The sequence below is a fragment of the Manis pentadactyla genome, chromosome 3 (genome assembly GCF_030020395.1).
Source record: "Manis pentadactyla isolate mManPen7 chromosome 3, mManPen7.hap1, whole genome shotgun sequence".
Classification (NCBI taxonomy): domain Eukaryota; kingdom Metazoa; phylum Chordata; class Mammalia; order Pholidota; family Manidae; genus Manis; species Manis pentadactyla.
Window position 1 is genome coordinate 210356854 of NC_080021.1, and position 27109 is coordinate 210383962.

Sequence of the window (27109 nt, forward strand, 5' to 3'; positions counted from 1 at the left end):
GGAAGGTTGTATTTTTTTAGAAAGTTGTCCTTTTCTTGTAGGTTATCCAGTTTGTTAGCATATAATTTTTCATAGTATTCCCTAATAATTCTTTGTAGTTCTGTGGTGTCCATAGTGATTTTTCCTGTCTCATTTTTTATTCTGTTTATGTGTGTAGACTTTTTTTCTTGATAAGTCTGGCTAGGGGTTTATATATTTTGCTTAGTTTCTTGAAGAACCAGCTCCTGCTTTCATTGATTCTTTCTATTGTTTTATTCTTCTCGATTTTATTTCTGCTCTAATCTTTATTATGTCTCTCCTACTGACTTTGGGCCTCATTTGTTCTTCTTTTTCTAGTTTTGTTAATTGTGAGTTTAGACTGTTCATATGTGATTGTTCTTCTTTCCTGAGGTAGGCCTATATTGCAATATACTTCCCTTTTAGCACGGCCTTTACTGCATCTCACAGATTTTGCAGTGTTGAATTACTGTTGTCATTTGTCTCCATATATTGCTTGATCTCTGTTTTTATTTGGTCATTGATCCATTGGTTATTTTGGAGCATGCTGTGAAGCCTCCATGTGTTTGTGGGCTTTTTCTTTTTTTTGCGTAATTTATTTCTAGTTTCGTACCTTTGTGGTCTGAGAAACTGGTTAGTACAATTTCAATCTTTCTTTAAAAATTTACTGAGGCTCTTTTTGTGGCCTAGTATATGATCTATTCTTGAAAATGTTCCATGTGCATTTGAGAAGAATGTGTCCTGCTGCATTTGGGTGGAGAGTTCTGAAGACGTCTGTTAGCTCCATCTGTTCTAATGTGTTGTTCAATGCCTCTTTCTCCTTACTTATTTTCTGTTTGGTTGATCTCTCCTTTGGAGTGAGTGGTGTGTTGAAGTCTCCTAAAATGAATGCATTGCATTCTATTTCCTCTTTTAATTCTGTTTTTATTTGTTTCACACATGTAGGTGCTCCTGTGTTGGGTGAATAGATATATATAAAGGTTATATCCTCTTGTTGGATTGACCCCTTTATCATTATGTAATGTCCTTGTCTCTTGTGACTTTCTTTAAAGTCTATTTTGTCTGATATAAGTACTGCAACACCTGGTTTTTTCTCCCTATAAGTTGCATGAAATATCTTTTTCCATTGTTTCACTTTTAGTCTGTGTATATCTTTGGGTTTGAAGTGTGTCTCTTATAGGCAGCATATAGTTGGGTCTTGTTTTTTTAATCCATTCAGTGACTGTGTGTCTTTTGATTGGTGCATTCAGACCATTTACATTTGGGGTGTTATCGATAGGTATGCACTTATTGCCACTGCAGGCTTTAGATTCATGGTTGCCAAAGCTTCAAGGGTAATTTCCTTATTATCTAAAAGTCTAACTTAACTCACTAAGTATGCTATTACAAACTCAATCTAAAGGTTCTTTTTTTTCACATTCCTTTTCTTCCTCCTCCATTCTTTATGTATTAGGTATCATATTCTGTACTCTTTTCCTATCCCTTTTTATTACCTCTGGTGACAGCTATTTAACCTTAGGAACACTTCCATCTATAGCAGTCCCTCCAAAATACACTGTAGAGATGGTTTGTGGGAGGTAAATTCTCTCAACTTTTGCTTATCTGAAAACTGTTTAATCCCTCCTTCAAATTTAAATGATAATCTTGCCAGATAAGAGTATTCTTGGTTCAAGGCCCTTCTGCATCATTGCATTAAATACATCATGCCTTTTCTTTCTGGCCTGTAAGGTTTCTGCTGAGAAGTCTGATGATAGCCTGATGAGTTTTCCTTTGTATGTGATCTTTTTTCTCTCTGTGGCTGCTTTTAATAGTCTGTTCTTATCCTTGATCTTTGCCATTTTAATTATTATATGTCTTGGTGTTGTCTTCCTTGGGTCCCTTGTGTTGGAAGATCTGCGCACCTCCATGACCTGAGAGACTATCTCCTTCCCCAGACTGGGAAAGTTTTCAGCAATTATCTCCTCAAAGATACTTTCTATCCCTTTTTCTCTCTTCTTCTTCTTCTGGTACCCCTATAATATGAATATTGTTCTGTTTGGATTGGTCACACAGTTCTCTCAGTATTCTTTCATTCCTTTTTTCTCTCTGTGCCTCAGCTTCTTTGTATTCATCTTCTCTACTTTCCATTTGATTTATCATCTCCTCCACCTTATCTAATCTGCTTTTAACACTCTCCACTGTGTTCCTCAATGACTGGATCTCAGTCCTAAATTCCTCCCTGAGGTCTTGAATATTTTTCTATACCTCCAGAAACATGTTTATGATTTTTATTTTGAAATCTCTTTCAGAAAGATTGAAGAGATGTTTCATTTGACTCTTTTTCTGATATTTGTAATGATTTTGGTTTGAACCAGGTTCCTTTGATCTTTCATATTTGTATGTGGTGCCTTCTAGTGCCCAGAAGCTCTACTCTCTGGAGCTGCTCAGTCCCTGGAGTGATGTCACAGGTCACAAGGGAGTGGTGATGGTGCCTGGGGAGAGGAAGGAGCTGTTTCCTGCTTTGTGGCTGCTATGCCTGTCTTCACTGCCAGAACCAGTGGGCCGAACACACAGGTGTAAGCCTCTATGCTTAATGTTTGTAGGTGCTGTAGGAGCCTCCCTCTGGCTGGTCTGACGCCAGGGGCAGGGTTTGCGGGTTTGCGAGCCAGGTACAGGGTGGTTGGGAGGAAGGTGCAGCAGGCTGCATATCATGATGGGGGGCCTTGGAGCTGCATAGGTAGCCAGGGGGATGGAGCGCCTGATGATCGTGAAAGTTCCCAACCTGCTGGGCAGAGTGCACGCAGACAATTTTTTAAAATCTGTCCTGTCTCCTGAGCAATAAGCTCTGTGCAATCCTTGCCCCTTTAGCAACCCTCTCACTTTTAGTAAGTCTCTCAGACAGCCTGGCCAGATCAGCTGGATATGGATCCCTGTTTTCCACAAGTAGCTGGAATCTCAGTCTCTCCAGGTATTCCACCTGTCTAAGCTTTCCAACCCCCCTAATCTCCAGAGCACCATCCAATGTAGGTTTGTGCTCCCAGAGTAGATCTCCAGGACTAGGTGCTCAGCAGTTCCAGGCCTCCACTCCCTCCCTGCTCTGTTTCTCTTCCTCCTGCCGGTAAGCTGGTGGGGGAAAGGCTTGGGTCCCACCGCATCACAGCTTTGGTATGTTATTCTGTTCCGTGAGGTCTGTTCTTTCCTCCAGGTATATGCAGTCTGGCACAGCCTTCTTTTCTGTTGCTTTTTCAGGATTAGTTGTATTAATTATATTTTCATATTATATGTGGTTTTAGGAGGAGGTCTCTGTCTCACCTCTCACACCGCCATCTTTAATCCTTCCAGGGAATTCTTATCAAGGGCTACTGTTTCTTAAGAAAATAATCTGAAGCAAATTTGGCTAGAGGTTAGCATGTGAAAATGTTCTGCATGGTGAATACACAGTTATTATATTTTAGCTACATGCGTAAAACAACTTATAATTTCAAATGTTTTAAAAATTATTTCCATGTGTGTAAAATATTCAGAAAAAAAGGAGTCTTGGTTTTTTAAGCAGGAAAATATTTTGGCTCTAGTCTTAGCCTGTGGAGATGAGCAAATTTTTCAGTTCATACTAAATATTAATATTGGGTGGAAAATACAAGAAAGCTCCTCCATCACAGAAAGTCTTCTGAGTGGAATGAGACATAGTCCTACATAAAATTACCCCAAAGACTTTCAAAATATTAGAGCATATAGGCTAAAATTACTGTCACTGTTATGAAAGTTATCCTAAAGCACTAGAGGAGGTCACACTGCTCAGAAAAATTCTAATTTTAAATTTTAAATAAGTCAAGTAATACTATTGTTAGGGCACATCTAAAGAAAGCCCAGCGTTTCCCATGTCTCTCTGACCTGGCAGAACACAACCTCCAATTTCTGTCTCCCCTGTAGATTTTGTCAGGATTTGATTATAGGCTTTGTTATGGAAAGGTCTAGATTATCCTTCACTCTACAACAGAAGTCAGAAAACTTTTTCTTAAAGGGCCAAACAGTAAATAGAGTAGGCTTACAAGCCCTACAGTCCCCATGGCAACTGCTAAATTTTGCTATTGTAGGGTGAATGCAGCCAGACTAGGTAAATGAATGGGTACAGATGGACTTAAATAAAACTTTCCTGACAAAGTCTGCCAATCCCTGCTTGCAATCTTTCTAGTGTTTCACATCTAGGTGTTGATCAGGTCTCTCAATTCTGCCTGACCCAGAGCTCCAATAGTCCCAACAGTATAACCCCCAGTATCTCTGGTCCAATCCCAATCCTGGGGTGCACTCTGCTAAACCTTCCAGTCTTTCTCCCTAATAGACAGCCCAACCTTTTGCCAAGAATTCTCAAGGGATGCACATACAAACATTTGGGAACCCCTATGATTCAGCTTCCTCTTCTCTACAATCCTACTCTGAAAATGTCAGCCATTTCAGCTGTCCCAAATTCTGTGCTCAGCAGTTAGGCCACCGTGCTCTGCTGAAGATACTGTTCTTAGGCAGAAAGCAAGGGTAATTATGGGGCTCAGTCCATGAATTGCAAGATAACAGATCTGTTGCTCAAAGCCTGGAAGAGTTGCCTCATATATTTTGAGCAGTTTCATGGTTTTTTATGGCAAGAAGGCTAGTCCAGAACCAGTTACTCCACAAAAGCCAGAAGCAAAAAGTCATAGTCAATAAACATTCTAGTTTCTACTAGATATCCAGACCTCTGCTGGGACATAGCTACATCTCAAGCAATGGTGTGATCCTAAGGACATTAGGGTGAGGAAAATTAGCCATTCGTTCATTCATTCATCTATCTATCCAACAAATACTAAGCATCTTAATGTACCAGGAAAGTGCTGACTTCATGTCTTCAAGCCTCATTATTATCACAGGCTGAAGTAGGCCTACAATCAACCCTGCCAATCACACAAATTCTAGGTAAGGATTAAAGCTGAGAAGATGCATGTGAGAGCAATGGATTAAAGCACTTCACAAACACAGTTCATTTTTGTAATGCCAACAACCATACGCTTATTAATAAAGTACAAAAATTCTCCGTGTATACCTTCCCAACAGCAGACACGGCATGTGAAAGGATGGCTGTGAAAGAGCAGGGGTGTGTGTGGGTGGGTGTGCATGCATGCACACATGCACGCACTCTGGAGGGAAGGGGACTTCAGAATTCAAATTCACTAGAGAACAGTGTTTAAATAGAAATGACAGGAGATTTGGGTCTCTGCCACACAAGTGCTGTTGATAATCTGAATAAATAGCAGAATAGTATTTAAGTGAAGTACTCTTTTGAAATTTTAAATCAGGGTATAGAAAGATAATTTTTGAAGATGCTTCGTTACAAAATGCATTAATACAAATTTCTCTAGGTTAAACGTTGTCCCAACTAAAGTCCAAGAACAGAATTTCTAATATAAATTATATAGTAAATATATATTCACATACATGAATATAAAATTTATATAATTTAATGTTTATCTAAATGGATCACAAAGGTCATAAACATTTTCTCACTAACAGTCATTATATTAAAAATCTGACATAGTAAGATGACTCCAAAGAAAGGGTAAATCATTCAAGAAACTGATGAGAGTTTAGGGAATAATCATGCTAACAGAACAGTGATCCCTACTTAGGTACCTGAGTTTAAAACACAAATGAGCATCCAGATTTTAATCAAGGCCTTATTTTCTACTCGGGGCTAGGGATGAGCAATGAGTAGTTATACATTCATTTCTTCTGAAATACTTCCCATTCTGTTTTCATTTGTTAAACTTATCTTCTTCCTTCCCTTTTGTTCTACCACTGCACTCAGGCCTTTTAATAAATGTCAGCTGTAACGTTAACAGATGGAGGCATATAAAGTGAGAAAAAGAAAGGCAAACAATTATTTAAAGACATAAAAAGTGCTGACAATAAAATAAGATAATTTGAGTATATTAAAATTAGAGATTTTTGGTCTTCAAAAACACCCTAAAAAACTGAAAAGACAAGTTGCAAACTGAAAAGATTGTTAGAATACGTATATCCAAAGAAAGTATCAGTATACAAAAAGATTATTTAAAATCCAAAAGAAACATACCAACAACCCAGGAGGAGAAAAAAAAATCATGAACAAGCATTTCACAGGGAAAAACAAAAGACCAATAAAAATGCAATACCATTTTACGCCTGTTCAAGTTGCAAAAACTTAAAAGTCTGACAATACCAAATGTTGGAAAGAATATGGATCCATAGTCTTTTATAAACTGATGGTGGGAAAAAAATGTTTGGCATAATTTTCACAAACTGAATAATTCCACAATATTACCAAGGGATTTTACTCCTAGAGATACACAAAGAGAAATACACGTGTATAGGAGACATGTATTAGAATGTTCATAGCAAAACTGTTCACAGTAGCAAAATCCTGGAGAACACCCATTCATAGGAGAATGAATGAATAAACTATGATACATGAATGTAATGGACTACTGTTCAGCAAAATGAAGGTTCTCCAGTGATATACAATAATATGGATAAATATAAGCAATACATTAAGTAACAATACTAAGTCCTAAATAATTACATATAGAATTAAAAATGAAATATAAAGACAAACTTTATAAGAATCTATAAATATGTGATAAAGCTATACACAAAAAAGAAAGCAAGGAAATGATGAACACAGAATTCGGGCTGTGAACTCTATAGAGGGAAGGCCAGGGGACGGGCTATGGGAATTTAGAAAGTCAGATGTATGTTATATTAAGGACGCACTTTTTGTTCTGGTGCAGGTTCACAGCAGCTTTTTCAAGTTTTTAAAATAAAAGTAAAACAGGCTATACAGGGGCCAATGAGAGTATGCATAAAAATGGATTATGTCTAATAAATTATCCAACTCTATGCACATTATATCTGATATTTAAAAAAGCTTCTTAGCCTATGTTAAATATTTTACTAAATGGAGTTTGGTCTTCCCAATTGGAGTATAATTGTTTTACTTAAGTCAAATCTACTCACCTGGAAACAGCTGTTACATGATTTTCCTAATGTGGAAAACTTAAAAAATAAGAATTGCTGATGTAGTATCTATCCTAAATTATCTGTTCCTATGTTTGAATTTAAGTCATATAATTATAATTTGACGCATGGCACATTCAATACAACAGGACTCATGAAACTGCAATTTAATAAATACTCTTATTATTTACCAGTATTAACTTGCTACATACTGAAAAAGGAACAAAAATTTGCGTGATTCATATAAAATAATCCTTTTTACAAAATGTTTCTTACCTAACACTTAAAATACAGATGCCAACTCAAAAACACTCGCCTTACTCATAAATGACCTCAGTATTTTTTCTGAACCTTCTGTTCAGAAAAAGAACAATTAAATACAAAAATATTTCCTTAATGCAGATTTTGTTATTAGAAAACTTTAAATTAAGGTTTTCATAATTTCACAACTCAACCAGTTAATAAATGCATATGTATATATATTCAACACTTTCAGAAAAATATAAGACTATAAAAACAATTTCTTCTACGCAATGTCTTCATTTTGTAATTTCCAATTAAAATGGCTTTTTGTGAACTGTATGTTCACCTCTGACAGAGGTTACTGAGGAAAAGAGTACCAAATAACTGATAAGCAGAGATTGGCTTAAATATGCTGGCATGAGAGGTGAGACAGAAACCTCCTCTCAAAACCACATATAATACAAAAATATAGCAAATACAACTAATTCTGAAAGAACAACAATAAAAAAGACTGTGGCAAACTGCCTACATGTGCAGAAAAACAGCACACCTCACAGAAAGGGTAAAGTAGCAAAGCCAAGATCCAGCGGGACCCAAACCATTCCCCCAGCCCAGCTCACCATTGGGAGGAAGAGAAACAGACTGGGAAAGGGGTGGAGGCCTAGGACTGCTGAACACCCAGCCCTGAAGATCTGCTCTGGGAGCACAAACCTACATTACATGGTGCTCTGGAGATTAGTGGGGTTGGAAAGCTAAGACAGGCAAAATACTTGGAGACTGTGATTCCAGCCACTTGTGGAGAACAGGTACCCAGCCGTTCTGGGAAATAGGAAAAGCAGGCACCCTGAGAGACTTGCCAACAATGAAAGAGCTGCTAAAGGGGCAAGGATTGCACAAAGCTTGCTGCTCAGGAGAAAGAACAAGTGGAGAAAATTGTCCTGGCGCACTGAGCCCAGCTGGTTGAGAACGTTCAGGAGCTTGAGGCACTCCATCCCCCCTGGCTGGCAATGCAGCTTGAAGGCTCCCACCGTGATATGCAGCCTGCTGCTCCTTCCTCCTGGCCCACACCAGCTTGCAAATGTCCTATGCCCACCATTGTGCCAAGCCACCCAGAGTGTGGCCCCACCTATGGCAGCCACAAGGGCGTACTATAGAGGCTTCTGCCTATGTGCTCAGCCCATTGGCCCTGGCAGTGGAGGCAAGCACTACACCAGTAAGCAGGAAAGAGCTCTTTCCTCCCAGCAGGCTCCAATGCTGCTCCCCTATGAACCCCACCACCGCTTCAGGGGCAGAGCAGCTCCAGAGAGTAGAGATTCTGAGCACTAGAAGATGCCGCCTACACCAAGTTATTATTATAAATACAAAATGCCAAAAGAAATTGGTGCAAACCAAAATCCCACAAGCACCAGGAACAGGGCCAAGTAAAACTGAACTCACCAATCTTCCTGAAAAGATTTCAAAATAAAAATCATAAACATGCTAACAGAGCTACAGAAAAATATTCAAGACCTCAGGGAGAAATTCAAGAAAGAGAAACTTAAAAAATACAGTATCTGAAATGAAACATACAACGGAAGGATTTAAAAGCAGATTAGATGAAGTAGAGAAGACGGTAAATGAAACAGAAATTAGAGAACAGGAATACAAAGCCAAGGCAAAGAGAGAAAAAAGGATCTCTACGAATGAAAGAATATTAAGAGAACTGTGTGACCAATCCAAATGGAACAATATTCACATTATAGGAGTACAAGGAGAAGAAGAGAGAGAAAAAGGGATAGAAAGTGTCTTTGAGGAGGTAATTGCTGAAAACTTCCCCACTCTGGGGAAGGAGACAGTCTCTCAGGCCATGAAGGTGAAGAGATCTCCCAACACAAGGGACCCAGGGAAGATAACACCAAGACATAATAATTAAAATGGCAAAGATCAAGGATAAGAACAGACACCTAAAAGCAGCCAGAGAGAGGAAAAAGATAACAAACAAAGAAAAACCCATCAGGCTACCAACAGACTTTTCAACAAAAACCTTACAAGCCAGAAGGGAGTGGCATGATATATTTAATGCGATGAAACAGAAGGGCGTCGAACCAAAAATATCCTACCCGACAAGAACATGATTTAACTTTGAAGGAGGGGTTAAACAATTTCCAGATAAGCAAAGCTGAGAGAATTTACCTCCTACAAACCATCTCTACAGTTTACTTTGCAGGGACTGTATAGATGGACGTGTTCCTAAGGCTAAATAGATGTCACCAGAGAAAATAAAACCACAGTAAAGGAAGTACAACAATTAATTACTAAGAAAATGCAATATTAAATCAACTACCCAAAAGTCAGTCAAGAATTAGACAAAGAGTACAGAATATGATACCTGATATATAAAGAATGGAGGAAGAAAAAAAAAAGAACCTTTAGATTGTGTTTGTAATAGCATACCAAGTGAGTTAAACTAGACTGTTACATAGTAGGAAAGTACCCTTTAACCTTTGGTAACCAGGAATCCAAAGCATGCAATGGCAATAAGTACATACCTGTCGATAATCACCTAAATGTAAATGGACTGAGTACACCAATCAAAAGACATAGTGTTACTGAATGGATAACAAAACAAAACCTGCCTATACGCTGCCTACAAGAGACTCACCTCAAACCCAAAGACATACACAGACTAAAAGTGAAACGATGGAAAAAGATATTTCATGCAACTTACAGGGAGAAAAAAGCAGGAGGTGCAGTATTTGTATCAGACAAAATAGACTTTTAAACTAAGAAAGTCACTAGAGACAAAGAAGGACATTACATAATGTTAAAGGGCTCAGTCCAACAAGAGGAATAACCATTGTAAATATCTATGCACTCAATCTAGGAGCACCTACATACGTGAAACAAATAATAACAGAATTAAAAGAAGAAATAGAATGCAATGCATTCATTTTAGGAGACTTCAACACACCACTCACTCCAACGGACAGATCCACCAGACAGAAAATAAGTAAGGACACAGAGGCACTGAACAAACACTTAGAACAGATGGACCTAACAGACATCTACAGAGCACTCCACCCAAAAGCAGCAGCAGGATACACATTCTTCTCAAGTGCACATGAAGATTTTCAAGAATAGATCATATATTAGGCCATAAAAAGAGCCTCAGTAAATTCAGGAGGATTGAAATTGTACCAACAAGCTTCTCAGACCACAAAGGTATGAAACTAGAAATAAATTATGCAAAGAAAATGAAAAAGCCCACAAACATATGAAGGCTTAATAACATGCTCCTAAATAACCAATGGATCAATGACCAAATAAAAACAGAGATCAAGCAATATATGGAGACAAATGATAATAACTCAACACCACAGAATCTGTGAGACACAGCAAAGGCTGTGCTAAGAGGGAAGTATATTGCAATACAGGCTTACCTCAGGAAAGAAGAACAATCCCATAGGAACAGTCTAAACACACAACTAATGAAACTAGAAAAAGAAGAACAAATGAGGCCCAAAGTCAGTAGGAGGGACATAATAAAGATCAAGGCAGAAATAAATAAAATCAAGAATAAAACAACAGAAAGAATCAATGAAAGCAGGAGCTGGTTCTTTGAGAAAATTAACAAAACAGATAAAACCCTCGTCAGACTTACCGAGAAATAGAGTCTACATACACAAACAGAATCAGAAACGAAAAAGGAAAAACCACTACAGATACCAAAGAAATACAAAGAATTATTACAGTATATTATGAAAAATTATATGCTAACAAACTGGATAACCTAAAACAAATGGACAACTTTCTAGAAAAACATAACATTTCAAGGCCCAGGATGAAACAGAAAATCTGAACAGATCAATTACCAGGAACAAAATTGAATTGCTAATCAAAAAACTACCTAAGAACAAAACTCCTGAACCAGATGGCTACACCACTGAATTTTATCAAACACTCACTGAAGACCTAATACCCATCCTCCTTAAAGTTTTCATAAGCATAGAAGAGAAGGGAATATTTACAAACTCATTTCATGAGGCCAGCATCACTCTCATACCAAAAACAGGCAAAGACACCAGAAAAAAAGAAAATTACAGACCAATACGCCTGACGAACATAGATACAAAAATTCTCAAAAAAATATTAGCAAACTGAACTCAAAAAAACATCAAAAAGATCATACATCATGACCAAGTGGGATTTATTCCAGGGATGAAAGGATGATACTATTATTGAAAATCCATCAACATCATACACATCAACAAACAGAAGGACAAAAATCACACGATCATCTCAATAGATGCTGAAACGCATTTCACAAAATTCAACGTCCATTCATGATAAAAACTCAACTATATGGGTATCAAGGGCAAGTACCTCAACATAATAAAGGCCATATATGACAAACCCACAGCCAACATTATACTCAACAGTGGAAAGCTGAAAGCTTTTCCTTTAAGATCTTGAACAAGACAAGGATGCCCACTCTCCCTGCTTTTATTCAACAAGGTACTGGAGGTCCTAACCACCACAATCAGACAACACAAAGAAATAAAAGGCATCCAGACTGGTAAGGAAGCAGTCAAACTGTCACTGTTTGGAGATGACATGATATTGTACATAAAAAACCCTCAGAATCCACTCCAAAACTACTAGATCTAATATCTGAATTCAGCAAAGTTGCAGGATACAAAATTAATACACAGAAATCTGCTGCATTCCTATATACTAATGATGAACTAGCAGAAAGAGAAATCAGGAACCCAATTCCATTCACAATTTCATCAAAAAGAATAAAATACCTAGGAATAAACCTAACCAAGGAGGTGAAAGACCTATGCCCTGAAAACTACAAGACACTCAAGAGAGAAATTAAAGAAGATACCAATAAATGGAAATCTATCACATGCTCATGGATAGGAAGGATTAGTATTATCAAAATGGCCATCCTGCCTAAGCACTTTACAGATTCAACGTAATCCCTATGGAAATATCAATGGCATTCTTCAACCAACTACAACAAATAGTTCTAAAATTCATATATGGAACAATAAAAAGACCCCAAATAGCCAAAGCTGGGGGGATTACACTCCCTAACTTCAAGCTCTACTACAAAGCCACAGTAATTAAGACAATTTGATACTGGCACAAGAACAAACTAAGAGCAACAGAACAAAATAGAGAGCCCAGATATAAACCCAAGCATATATGATCAATTAATATACAATAAAAGAGCCATGGACATACAATGGGGAAATGACAGCCTCTTCAACAGCTGGTGTTGGCAAAACTGGACAGCTACATGTAAGAGAATAAAACTGGATTATTGTCTGACTCCATACACAAAAGTAAAATCAAAATGGATCAAAGACCTGTAAGTCACAAAATATAAGTCATGAAACCATAAAACTCTTAGAAGATAACATAGGCAAAAATCTCTTGAATATAAACATGAGCAACTTTTTCCTGAACACATCTCCTTGGACAACGGAAACAGAAGAAAAAATGAACAAATTGGACTACATCAAACTAAAAACCTTCTCTACAGCAAAGAACACCATCAGCAGAACAAAGAGGCATCCTACAGTATGGGAGAATATATTTGTAAATGACATATCTGACAAGGGGTTAACATCCAAAATGTATAAAGAACTCACATGCCTCAACACCCAAAAAGCAAATAACCCAATTGAAAAATGGGTGGAGGATATAAACAGACACTTCTCCAAAGAAGAAATTCAGATCGCCAACAGGCACATGAAAAGATGCTCCACATTGCTAATTATCAGGGAAATGCAAAATAAACCACAATGAGGTATCACCTTACACCAGTTAGGATGGCCAACATCAAAAAGACTGGGAACAACAAATGCTGCCAAGGATGCAGAGAAAGGGTAACCCTCCTACACTGCTGGTGGGAATGCAAATTAGTTCAACAATTGTGGAAAGCAGTATGGCGGTTCCTCAAGAAACTAAAAATAGAAATACCATTTGACCCAGGAATTCCACTCCTAGGAATTTACCCTAAGAAGGTAGGAGCCCAGTTTCAAAAAGACATATTCACCCCTATGTTTATCGCAGCACTATTTACAAAAGCCAAGAAATGGAAGCAACCTACGTGTCCATCAGTAGATGAATGGATAAAGAAGATGTGGTACATATACACAATGGAATATTATTCAGCCAAATCCTACCATTTGCAACGACATGGATGGAGCTAGAGGGTATTATGCTCAGTAAAATAAGCCAGGCAGAGGAAGACAAGTACCAAATGATTTCACTCACCTGTGGAGTATAAGAACAAAGACAAAACTGAAGGAACCAAACAGCAGCAGACTCACAGAACCCAAGAATGAACTAACAGTTACCAAAGGGATGGGTGGGAAGAGAAGGATAAGGGGGAAAAGGGGCATTAAGATTAGCACACATCATATAGGAGGGAGGCACAGGGAAGGCAGTATAGCACAGAGAAGACAAGTAGTGACTCTATAGAATCTTACTACCCTGATGGACAGTGACTGTAATGGAATATGTGGTGGGGACTTGACAATGGGGGTAATATAGTAACCACAATGTTCCTCATGTAATTGTATATTAATGATAACAAAAAAATAAAAATAGTATTCAACCCAGTAATTCCACTCCTAGGAATTTACCCAAAGAAAACAAGATCCCTGATTCAAAAAGATATATGCCCCCCCATGTTTATCACACTACTCACAATAGCCAAGATATGGAAGCAGTCTAAGTGTCCATCATTAGATGAATGGATAAAGAAGATATGGCACACATACACAGTGGAATATTATTCACCATAAGAAGAAAACATATTCTACCATTTGTAACAACATGGATTGAGCTTAAGGGTATTATGCTCAGTGACATAAGCCAGGCAGAGAAAGACAAGTACCAAATGATTTCCCTCATTTGTGGAGTATAACAATGAAACAAAACTGAAGGAATGAAACAGCAGCAGACTCACAGACTCCAAGAAGGGACTAGTAGTTATCAAAGGGGAGAGGTGGGGGAGTGGGGGATGGTGGGGAAGTGGGGGAGGGTGTGGGAGAGGGAGGGAGAAGGAGCATTATGATTGGCACACATGGTATTGGGTGGTCATGGGGAAGAAAGTGCAGCACAAAGAAGATAAGTAGTGACTGTGGCATCTTACTATGCTGAGGGACAGTGACTGCAATGGGATGTAGGGGGGACTTGATAATATGGGTGAATGTAGTAACTACAATGCTTTTCATGTAAAACCTTCATAAGAGTGTATGTCAATGATACTTTAATATAAAAGATAACTGATAAACCCTCATGAAGTATGATCTGCATATGTAAAAAGGATCTCCCATCTTAATTCCCAGTAAGGAAAAACTTCAAACTTCTAAAATGATATATTTATTAGCTAGAAAACTTTAAATTGTCCAACCAGCCAGTAATACTAAGCACCACCCCCAACCCCCACCCCAAAAAAAAAAAAGAGAAAGAAAAAAGGGAAGGACCAAGCAACACACTGTGTTGAAAAATGATTGTCATTTTGTGAAGAGCTATTATTCACCTGTCAGACACTTTCAGATCTCCTGGTTTTCCCAAGACAGAGCCTCACATCACTGTCAAGGATATGACCCTCAAATAAGCAGGATAAGAACATTAAAGGCAACACAGAAATAGGAATATCTAATAAGATATCTCATTATCACTAGGGAGATGAGATACCAATTAGTGAATAAACTCACTAGGGAGATAAGATACTAATTAGTGAATAAACTTGCATCTTAATACACATTCTCCTACAACATTACCCAAAGCTATTCTTATAAAGCTTTACACAAAGTAAATTTAGCATCACAGACAATCCTGTGTGGTTCAAAGTCTCATCATCTGACAGAAAAACAGACTCAAAAATTAAGTAACTCCTACAAGATTAAACAACTAGTAAATTGCAGAGATTAAATGTAACCTGAGGTCTCCCGATGGACTTCTGTTCACATAAAACTAAAGAAAATATAGAATATAAGCTAGGAGATCAGGGGTATAATGTTGGGATGTCCACTAAGAGCTATTAAGGTCCTTCCCCTGGCCTTGTGGATTCTGCTTCCTGAAAAATAATAACCTCCTGCCCTATGCACTTCACAAGGCTGCTGTGAAGGTCAACTGACTAATGGTTGTGGAAGTATTTGGAAAAGTACAGGGTTATACAAGCAGAGGAGATCATTACCCTTCCAACCTAACCAATGACAGGGAGTCCTGAACTCAAGGGACAGCAGTATAATACCATAAGCTTGTGACTGGTTGTTTTTTTGAGTCTGCAAGGAATTATTCAAGAAGAATCCTGACTAAATCTCAATTATTAAAGCTGTGATTCATAAATGGAAAAATACAACCATTAGGTTCATTTATCAAAACTTGATAGATTGAGAGAGAACAGAATAGACTGACTTCTTCCATCAGTAATAATGATGCCACAGCAATACAGCAAGTGCTTACTGTATGCCAAACACTTGGCTAAGCATTTTAAATGCATTACTTCATTTAATCCTCAAAAACCATCTGTGGGAGATGAGATACGATTATATCAATTTTCCAGCAGAAATACGGTCTAGAGGAGTGCAGTTACTTATCTTAAGACCAAACAGCTAGTCAGCAGCAAAGTCAGGATTCGAACCCGACCACCTGGCTACAGAGTTGAAGCTTTTCGAGACTCACTCTGCTATAAAGCATCTGCCAAAAAAGCCCACCTATCTCAAATGCTACCTTATCAGGAAGACTTCCTTCACCTCAAGTGTAAAACGAATTCTCCTTTCAAAGCACCATTTCATTTCCTCTCTGGTGACAGCTCTCCCTACCTATTTATACAATTATGAATAAATAAACATGAAAATCTATTATTATTATGAATCTTGACTTATACACACACAATATACACACACATGTATGTTCAAAAGAGCAAGCATGTAACTTATCTGAGTCTTGAGTTCCTCAACCCTAAGGAACCATCTAGTTCAACAAGACTTGTTTTGGAACTAAACAAGAGTGTCTTTAAAGTGCTTAACAGAGACATTAAGTTATTTGCCCAAGCCCAAAGGGTGAGTGACAGAGCCAAGATATGAATTCATGTTTATTTACATTTAAAACCTATGTTAGTAAGTCAGCTGTCTGATTCCAAAGCCCAGTGTTTATGGTATTATCTACATAGCTCACCCAATCATTTAGCCTCTCAGATCTTCATTCTCAAGCCTGGAGGTAGAATAGGAACCAGAACCATGCCAATCCTAGTTGCCATTCAGTCAACAAATATTTATTGTAACAAAATTGTAAAAACTCAGTAAATGCATTGTTGGTAATGTTCTAAAACTCCATGAAAGAGAAGGTACTCATCTTCCAAGTGAGATTCTGGACTCCTGTCTTTCCAGAGCACAAAGAACTTACTACCAATCCCCAATAACCATGAGAAAAACAAAGGATTTCTGAGATCTGACTTCCCACTTTCCTGTTGGAAATTAGACTCAAGCATGCTTCCTCAGTAAACTATTCTCAGAAATAAGACCCTGAACTCTTAGAAATGATATTTTACAAAATATCATCCTTGACTTCTTAACCTTCTCTACTGACACTATGCACTCGGCTTAGACAGCACCTCACCGAGAAAGACTTCGCTGATCTTGACCTCTACCTCTACCTCTACCTCTACTCTTTCTCCACCCTTTGCCCAGCTTGGACTAAATTAATTAGCCCTCCCAGATGCTCCCACTGTGCTAGCTTTGCCTTATGTTTCACCATTTACCAGTTCTGTAACTACATGTTCCTTGAAGGCAGATACTGTGTTTTGTTTCCTGCTGTTCCTAGTATACATCATAGTGGCTGGATAGTAAGCTCTCAAATATTTGTCAAATGAATAAACAAATGAATAAATGACAGATGACCCAATTATGACTCTGTCTTAGCACTCCTGGTGGAACATCGAAGTAGCTCCTCATCATTCCCCACAGCTGCAGCACAGCCAGACTAAACAATCTGCCTTCCCACAAGGCTGTTCCTTTACCAGACTCCATGCAAGTAGGTGCTATGGCCACAGCTACCATGTTTTCTTTGGCTGCTGAGAAGCAAACTCAAGCTCATAATGGTGTGCTTCAAATGAGATACTGACCACGATTCATTCTGAAGATGTTTTATTCCCAGATAATTCATTTAAGGGAGCTGCTCATATAAACAGCAAACACTGCTGTCATGTCATATGTAATTACATGACTGATCTTGTAAAAGGATCAGCTTGGCAGTCAAGCCTTTGTCCTATCTCCTCCCTCCCATTCCACGGAGTGTGCAAGACACTTGACACTAATCTTCTAATTTAAAATTTACATCTGCCATATATATACATATACACACAAACACACACACACAAAATAGCATATGATCAGTCTCCATTTTAAGGTTGAGGAACTGAGACTCAGATGGTTAATTTAAGTAACTTGCCCAAAGGCACCACAAGGCGAAATCCACAATTTGAAGCTAAATCTGTTAAGTACCCAAACCTGTGGATCCCTGGATTAAAGTGCCCTCAAGTAAAAGATACTTGCCGTATTTGTTTCAGAAGGTATTGCCAATCAATTAAAAATTGACCTAAGGGGTAAGGAAGATACAATCATCCAATGACTTAAAATGTAAGCTTAGACTTTCCTTTCAGCATTATACATAGATACAAACCCAAAAGATAATAGGAGCTTCAAGGCTCAAAATTTTCAAAATAAGTAAGAGTTATACAATCTTAAATGATGCTATCATAACAAAATTTAAGTCACTGTTAGAAGTTGGCCTTTTTCAGAAGTTTTTCAAAATGATTGAGTACAGGAGTAAATTCAACATCTGTTAACAGAGTGGTTACAGGTTAGAAAGCAGACCAGAAAGACAGAGAGAAAAAAAAGTCTCTTACTGCAAGGATAGCAGGCCATATCCGCAAGTTACTCCCTTGTCAATTTATAAATAACACAAAGAATAGGGAAAATAGGAAAAATATAACAGTACTTACAGGAATTTTTTTTTTTAAGTTGCCAATTAAAACAAAAAGGTTCAAATCATTAGTAATTAGACCACAGAATATCTGTAATATAATCTAAGAAACAGAACAATGTGTTTAGTTCCTCTAGGCTTACACCATGCGCAGTAAAAGTCAATTTCTCCAGTGAAATCATTCCAATCAATGCACATCTACATGACTGTTAATAAAGTCACCAGGTAAACCTAAACCCCACTAAATATTATAATTGGCCCTTTCTGATCTGCCATCTGCAGTGGAACTGCCACCAAGATGCAGATTTTCATGAAAACCCTTACCGGGAAGACCATCACTCTCGAGGTTGAACCCTTGGACACAACAGAAATGTAAAAACCAAGATTCAGGATAAGGAAGGAATTCCTCCTAAACAGTGAAGACTGACTGATCTTTGCTGGCAATTAGCTGGAAGATGGACATACTTTGTCTGACTACAACATTCAAAAGGAGTCTGCTTTTCATCTTATATTCAGACTTTGTGGTAGTTCTAAGAAAAGAAAGAAGTCTTACACCACTCCCAAGAAGAACAAGCACAGGAGAAAGAAAGTGAAGCTGGCTGTTCTGAAATACTCTATAGAGTGAATGAGAATGGCATAATCAGTCACCTTCGCCAAGAGTGCCCTTCAGATGAATGTGGTGCAAGAGTTTTTACGGCCAGCCACTTTGACAGACGTTATTGTGGCAAATGATGTCTGACCTATTGCTTCAACAAACCTGAAGACAAATAATTGTACATGGATTAATAAAAGACATGAACTTAAAAAAAAAATACAATTAGCTATATGTTAGGTTACTGTTAATAAAGTCAGGTGATTTAATGCTGAACTAGAATATTCTAACCTTAAAATAAATAAATCAGTGGTGTCCATTCTTAAATTATTTCCCATTCTCCTTTACAACAATATTTTGAAGACACTGGCATTTTAACATTACAAATCCACACTACTTCTCTGACACATGCTACTTTTCAACTTCTTAAAATATTAATGAACCCCCACTTAAATGCATATCTAGTCTGTCAGTCCTGATACTTCAATGGCTTTATACAATTTTGCCTGGAATAAAATTTTAACAGAGAAGGTAGTTTTTTATTCTTTATACCTATGGCCAAAGCTTGGGCAGCATCCTCAGATTGCACAGAATTTCCTGAAGAGACCAAATTAAACAGAGCCCAGAATTAATGTTTCTAAATTCAACAACCAGCATAATTCCTACCTTTTTCTTAGGGCATCTTTACAACTTCCTTTTATACAGCTTTCATCACATATTTAACTACCACCACCTCCTTCCATCTCTTCTGACTACAAATTCTTAACAGAGAATGTTTTCTTCACTATCATTTTTATTGGTAAAAATGAATTAACTAGAGGAATGGCTTAAGAATGACATATAATATGTAATCACAAAAACAATGCAATGAGGAAATGACCTAAGTGAATTACATGGCTGGTCTATATACATTAATACAACTTTAAAGGTTTCACATTCCCTAAATGAGATACAATAGATAAGAAAATGTAATCTGGTTAATAACATGTATCCTAAACACACACTATTGTGTCTAGTAACTAGAATTGTTATTAACCATGGTTAGTAAATACATCTCATTTAGTGACAACAATAAAAAAATTATGCTTAATACTTAAATTGTGTTTACTACACTCCAGACACTGTTCTAAGTATATTGCATATATTAATTTATTTAGTCCTCACAACTCTGAGGCAAGTACTATTCATTTCAATCTCACAAATAAGGAAACTGCAGCTTTGAAAAGAGAACAGTGTAAGTAAGGAAGTGACTGGACCATAATTGAAATTTAAGTTGGCATACAGAGTCAAGTCAAGCACTTACCATCTAGTAATATTTTCCACTCCATTGTATCACCTCAGCCCAAACAACTCTTCAGGGACTCCTACAGAGAATATTAAGTAACAGTTCTCCATAATGAGGCACCACCTCACATATAATCCTTATCTCCAACATTTATAAACTTCAGCTAGAACCAAATCAACCTTGTTGCCCTCTCCTAAATCCATCATTCAGCCCTACGTGTGTTTTTCTGTGTGATTTACTCCACCTAAAAGAGCCTCTACAATCCCCACCCTCAACAAATTCAGCTAGAGTTCAAAGTTCCACCTGCTTAAAAGGACACTTCCAGCCAACTATAAAATTCCTTTTACATAAACTCAGTAATTCCTGCAGGCTATCTTCATTTTAGCTATTTATTAGTCATATACCATCTCATACTGCAACTTCAATGTTTTTGACATGCTTTTCTCCAAACTATAAATTGAAGGTCAGAATTCTGTCTCAAAATCTGTTTCTACCTCAATCCACAGCACAGCATTATACATAAAACAGAAGCTGTTCAATAAATACTGCTGACTAGATGAAAATGTACTTTTATTCAGTAAGAGGCAGTGTGACAAAGTGGGGAAAGTATAAGCTCTGATGTCTGACAGACCTAGATTTTAATCTACCTTTTGCTGGCTGTGTAACATTGGCAAGTTGTCCTGAGTTTCTATTCTCATCTGTATAAACAGAAATAAAAACTACATTTCACAGGGTTGTTATAAAATTTAAATAAGAGAAAAAAGATAGATTACCTTCAAAGAAGAGACAGTGACTGCTCTCAGTATTTAAAATGGAAGTCAGAAAATGGAGGAATGAAATCTTCAATGTGCTTAAAGAAAATAACTTCCAATACAGAATTATATACCCAGGGAATATATCTTTCAAGAATGAATGCAAATACAGGCACTTTTAGAAAAACAAAAGCTGAAAGAGTTTGCCACCATCAGACCTGCACTAAAGGAAATTCCATTCAAGTAGAAAGAAAATTACCATAGATAAAATATCAGAGTCCAGACAGGAAAAGAGCAAAGAAAGTGGTAAATACAAGGGTAAATCGAAATGAACATTAACAGTTAAAATGTTATTTAAGAAAAAACAAACACTATTAACTTGTGTGGTTTAAATATATAGACTAAAGCACACAACTATAATAACATATAAATTCAGATGAGGGTAAAGGAAGTTAAAGTGCCCTAAGAGTCATACATTGTCAGGATAAGGGGTAATGGTATCAATAACAAGAGATGACTGAATTTTCTAAGAACACCACCAAAAGAATTCAAAGAAACTATACAACTTTGAAAGTAAATGAGGATGGGGGAAACTGGTTTATAAAAAAAACACCTCAATCTCCTTACCTTTGTTTTTGTTTTTCACATCAGTATCTTTTTTAGGAGTCCAGGCCAATTAACAAATGGAATATCCCACATTACTATCTCTCTTATTATTTCCTCATTTCTACCAATAATACAACCAGAGGTGATGTTACATAGTTCTCACTGCATCAAGTCAGGGAGCACCTGATGTCAGCTCAGCAATTCTAAATCTAATCACTTGATTAAGGTGGTAAATGCCAGATCTCCATATTGCAAAAACTTTTTTCCCTTTTGTTAGTAGTATGTAATCTGTGATGTAATACTTTAAGACTGAGAAAATATCTTTCTTCCCAACAACTTAACAGTTTTTTGCATTGACTAATGATCCTTGCCTGAACTAAATTATTAGATTGGGGTGTGCAAAAAGGTGGTTTTCTAATTATATCAACACTTTTACATTTATTTCCTGGCAATCTTCTGCAAAGAAGAGCTGAGTTCTGTCTTTCTCCCTCCCTCTCTCTCTCATAAGCCTTTAGAGGCAAGAAGCTTCATGCCACTTTATAAATGTTAAGATTTTTTTTTACTTCTGACACAAACAGAACAAAGGTGCTAGAGTAGAACAACAAAGCAGAAGAGGAGGCAGGCAAGCCACTCTGGAAATACTACAATAGTCAGTCAAAATTCCACATGGATTTATACCGGCAGAAGCTGAATTTCCTCTATTTCAAAAATTACACTCCACAACACACATTTTTAAGTTCTGAGTCTTGGATTACTACAGAATAAAATATGCAGAGAATAAGAAAAAAAACTATTCACATTTTCACATTAATTCTAATCTTTACAGAGATAGATGTGAGCTTCATTTATGGACAAATAAGAGATGAAGCTGACCAAATAAACACCAACCCATGACTTGTCGTATGTGTCCAATCACGGGCCCAATTTTTTTTGTAACCATTTCCTAAGAGATGGGCATACCTTTAAACAAAAATACAATTCTTCACTCAAGAACAAAATAGCTTTCATTAACTCTCTCCCAATTCAGGAACTGAAAAGGGCTATTACCTCCAGAATTCAATCATATTCCATCTGCCTTAATTCAACCCTATCACCACTGTTTCCAATACATCATTCACTTCTAATTACAGTCAGATCATCAACTTCTCTCTCCCAAAAAAATACCAAGATTAATCTGTCCTACAGATTCTTTATTCACTTTTTTGATGCAACTTTCACTGAGCATTTACTATATATATATGCTGTTTTTTTTTACTATATATATATTTATTCTGCATTTAAGACTGAGAGGGTATATATTCTAAATATATATACATTTACTATATATATATATATTCTGCATTTAATACTGAGAGGATAGAGATAAAACATAGAATCTTATATCAAAGAGTTAATAATACGATAGAGAGCTACATCCAACTGCTTATGTAGAATTAAACAAGTATTATTCTGGATACAAAGTCCTACTGAAAGGACAAAGACGTCATAAACATGTAACCAACCAGAACTCACATGTATGTTGATAGGAGTATAAAGGGTGAAAAACTACTTTAGAAAACTTTTGGCATTCTCTGCTAAAGCTGAATGTAATGGAATCCATGACTAAGATTCATACATTGTCAGGATAAGGGGTAATGGTATCAATAACAAGAGATGACTGAATTTTCTATGAACACCACCAAAAGAATTCAAAAAAACTATACAACTTTGAAAGTAAATGAGTAATTCCGCTCCATGTTACTTACCTACAGTAATGTGTAAATAGGTAAACTAAAAGATATATGCAAGAATGTTTATAGCAACACCTAACTTGCATTATTCAAAAACTGGAAATAACCCATATGTCCATCCACAGAACGGATAATGTTATAATCAAACAATAGAACAATGTGAAATCAACTCCTGCCAAATATAAGAACATGAAGCTCACAAATGTGGAAGGAAATCATACAAACAACATAGTGCACAATTCTGAATATATAAAGTTTGAAAACAGGCAAAACTAGTCAAAGTCAGTATAGTGGTTATGTGGTGAGGCAGAAGTGAGTAGTTTCTAGAAGAGGGGTAATGGGAGGTTTCTGGAGTGCTAGTAATGCTTTACTTCTTTTAGGTACTGGTTAAAAATATATTCACTTCATGAAAATTCATTAAGCTGTATGTAATTAAGATCTATGCACTGTTTTACGATACATCAACAGAAAAATTACAAAGCCAGAAGAGAAAAAAGTAGACAAGGAAGTGAACTGGCATTTATATCCTACTAACTTCCAGAACCCTAGTAAGTTCCAGGCACCATGTGGAAATTACTTTATCTAATCACGACCACCTCTGGAGGTAGATATTTGTGGTACACATGTATCATTTCTTTTAGCAGCGCCATCAGAAACCCTTTCCTATATTTGGGGACTCCCATCTTATGAGGCAGAGCCCACCTCCAGAAGACAATTCAAAGTAATGACTCAAGGATGCTAGGTCTCTAGAAGACAATTCAAAGTAATGACTCAAGGAAGCTGGGTCTCAGAGAATACATTCTGGCAAGTGCTAAAAGCACAGGCAGCTTCATTCATTTGTTCCTAGGGACAATAGTTGTATGTACGGTGTCTAGCATACCTGATAGTGTTGGCAGTTCAAAATCTAGTGTCTGTGCCTAAGATAATGTTCCTGGATACAGAACTTCTGAGCCTGCCTCTCCAGCCCTCCAAGAGCCATATCCTATTCATAACCTTTTTTGGGTGTACAATTCTATGAATTTTGATAGACTTTTTGATCATGTAACCACCATCATAATCAAGATAAAAAATATTTCCATCACTGCAGTAACAATTATCTTGGGTCCTTTTGTTGTCAGTCCCCTCTTTTCACCTCCCACCTGGCAACCACTGATCTAATTTCTATGCCTATATTTTTGCCATAACAATATCCTGTTCATAAGTTCCCTTGTCAGAGTCAATTTCTGATGTTTGCAACAAAGAGTCCTAATAGCTGATTTAATAAAAGTGAAAAAAAGACCCACCACCTTGAAAACCAGTTTGACAAATTTTTTTTGCTTTTCTTTATTTTTTATTTTTTATTTTTTATTTTATTTTGGTATCATTAATCTACAATTACATGAAGAACATTGTTTACTAGGCCCCCCTCTTCACCAAGTCCCCCCGACAAACCCCTTCACAGTCACTGTCCATCTGCGTAGTAAGATGCTGTAAAATCACTACTTGTCTTCTCTGTGTTGCACAGCCCTCCCCATGCCCCCCACGCACTATACATGCTAATGTTAATGCCCTCTTTCTTTTTCCCCACCTTATCCCTCCCTTCCCACCCATCCTCCCCAGTCCCTTTCCGTTTGGTAACTGTTAGTCCATTCTTGGGTTCTGTGATTCTGCTGCTGTTTTGTTCCTTCAGTTTTCCTTTGTTCTTATACTCCACATATGAGTGAAATCATTTGGTACTTGTCTTTCTCTGCCTGGCCAGTTTGACAATTTTTTGTAAAATAAATCTACTTACCATACAGCCCAGCAATCCCACTCCTGGGATATACCCATGAAAAATGAAAACATATGTCTACCCCTAAAAAAATATTTTAATATACATGTGATACATGAAAATGTTCAAAACTAGGAACCCAAAAATATATCAGCTGGTGAATGAAAAACCCAATTGTACTATAACACTGTGGTTACACAGTGGTTACATAATCAGAAAGTCTATCAAAATTCATAGAATTGTATACCCAAAAAAAGGTGAGTTTTACTATATGTAAAATATACCTCAGTGAAAATGACTTTTTTAAAAAAGACTCAAGAGTGGCATAAATCTTGCTCAAGATCATATATAGTAAGCAGCAGATTCAAACTCAGGTCCGAAATCAAATACCCATGCCTTGAAGAGTAAGAAGGTTTTGCTACAGGCACAAAGAGGGGAATGGGAGCGAAAATAGATTCCAAGCTGTTTTCTCCACAAAACTTTTGATATCACAATATTTGCTTATCAAAATTTTTCAAAGCCTGACTCTCAGACCCTGCCTCCCCTATGTAGCCATCCATTTATTTACTAATTCCATAAGTATTTCTTGAATGGCTAGGATGTGTGTTCCACTGTTCTGAACACTTAAAGACACATCAGTGAACAAAACAAAAATCTCTGCCCTCATGGAGCTTCAGCCTAGCAGAGGGTTGGGAGGGAGTATGGAATATCATAAACATAATAAGAATGCAGTCAATCAATTTCAAAGTCAAGTACTGTGCAAAAATTTAAAAGAAGCAGAGTAAGAGAAACCCAGAGATGGGAAGAACAAGTTGCAGAATTAAAAATTAGAGTAAGTTTAAGGTTTGAGCAAATTTGAAAGAGGTGAAGAACAGCAAATGCAAAGGCCCTTAGTCTGAAGCATGCCTTACCTATTTGGAAAACAGCAAGGGGGAAAATGGAGTGAACCAGGGAGAATAATAGTAGGTGAAGTCAGAGAAGTAATAAGACAGATGACATAGGGTGTTGTTTGGCTACCACTGAGTGAAGTAAGGCATCAATACAGCATTTGGGCAGAAAATGAATATGACCTGACATTCATAAAGGATTATTTGGGCTATTGAGCTGAGCTAGACTTGTTGGCAGTAAAGTAACACAGAGCAGGGGATCTGATGAGGAATTTTCTACAGAGATCTATGTGAGACGATGGATGGTCAGATCAAGAAGATGGTTGGGAGATTAAGCTCCCTGACTTCAAGCTCTACTATAAAGCTACAGTAATCGAAACAGTTTGGTACTGGCACAAGAACAGATCTAGATCAACGGAACAGAATAGAAAACCCAGATATAAACCCATATATATATGGTCAATTAATATACAATAAAGGAGCTATGAATATACAATGAGGAAAAGACAGCCTCTTCAACAACTGGTGCTGGGAAACCTGGACAGCTACATGCAAGAGAATGAAACTGGATTACTGCATAACTCCATACACAAAAGAAAACTCAAAATGGATCAAACACTTGAATGTAAGTCATGAAACCATTGAAACTCCTAGAAAACATAGACAAAAATCTCTTGCACATTAGTATTAGCTATTTTTTTCTGGACACATCTCCTCAGGCAAAGGAAACAAAATAAAAAATGAACAAGTGGGACTACAGCAAACTAAATAACTTCTCTACAGCAAAGGATACCATCAGTAGAACAAAAAGGCACCCCACAGTATGGGAAAATATATTGGTAAGAGACTCATCTGATAAGGGGTTAACATCCAAAATATATAAAGAACTAATATACCTCAACACCCAAAAAACAAATAACCCTACTGAAAAATGGGCAGAAGATCTGAACAGACACTTCTCCAAAGAAGAAATTCAGATGGCCAACAGGCACATGAAAAAATGCAAATCAAAACCACAATGAGATATAACCTCACACCAGTTAGGATGGCCACTATCCAAAAGACAAGAAATAACAAATGTTGGCGAGGATGCAGAAAATGGGAACCATCCTACACTATTAGTGGGAATGTAAATTAGTGCAAGCGATGTGGAAAGCAGTACGGAGGTTCCTCGAAAAAAACTAAAAGTAGAAATACCATTTGACCCAGTAATTCCAGTCGTAGGAATTTACCTGAAGAAAACAAAATCCCTGATCAAAAAAGATACATGCACTCC

At 37.2% G+C, this 27109-nt stretch overlaps 1 protein-coding gene and 1 pseudogene across 16 annotated transcripts in view; one reads left to right on the forward strand and one right to left on the reverse strand.

The window, feature by feature from the left end:
- The window catches only part of STRBP (spermatid perinuclear RNA binding protein), a 177964-nt gene that overhangs the window by 101409 nt on the left and 49446 nt on the right, over nt 1-27109 (reverse strand). Inside the window, exon 1 of one of the 16 annotated variants that reach the window (XM_036914010.2) lies at nt 20127-20146. The exons of the other annotated variants lie outside the window; for them this stretch is intronic. The gene's annotated coding sequence lies outside the window, so the exon portion shown is untranslated. Of the gene's footprint in view, nt 1-20126; nt 20147-27109 lie in introns of those variants that run through there. 16 annotated transcript variants of the gene reach the window in all.
- Nucleotides 14963-19857, forward strand: LOC130683040 (ubiquitin-40S ribosomal protein S27a-like; annotated as a pseudogene).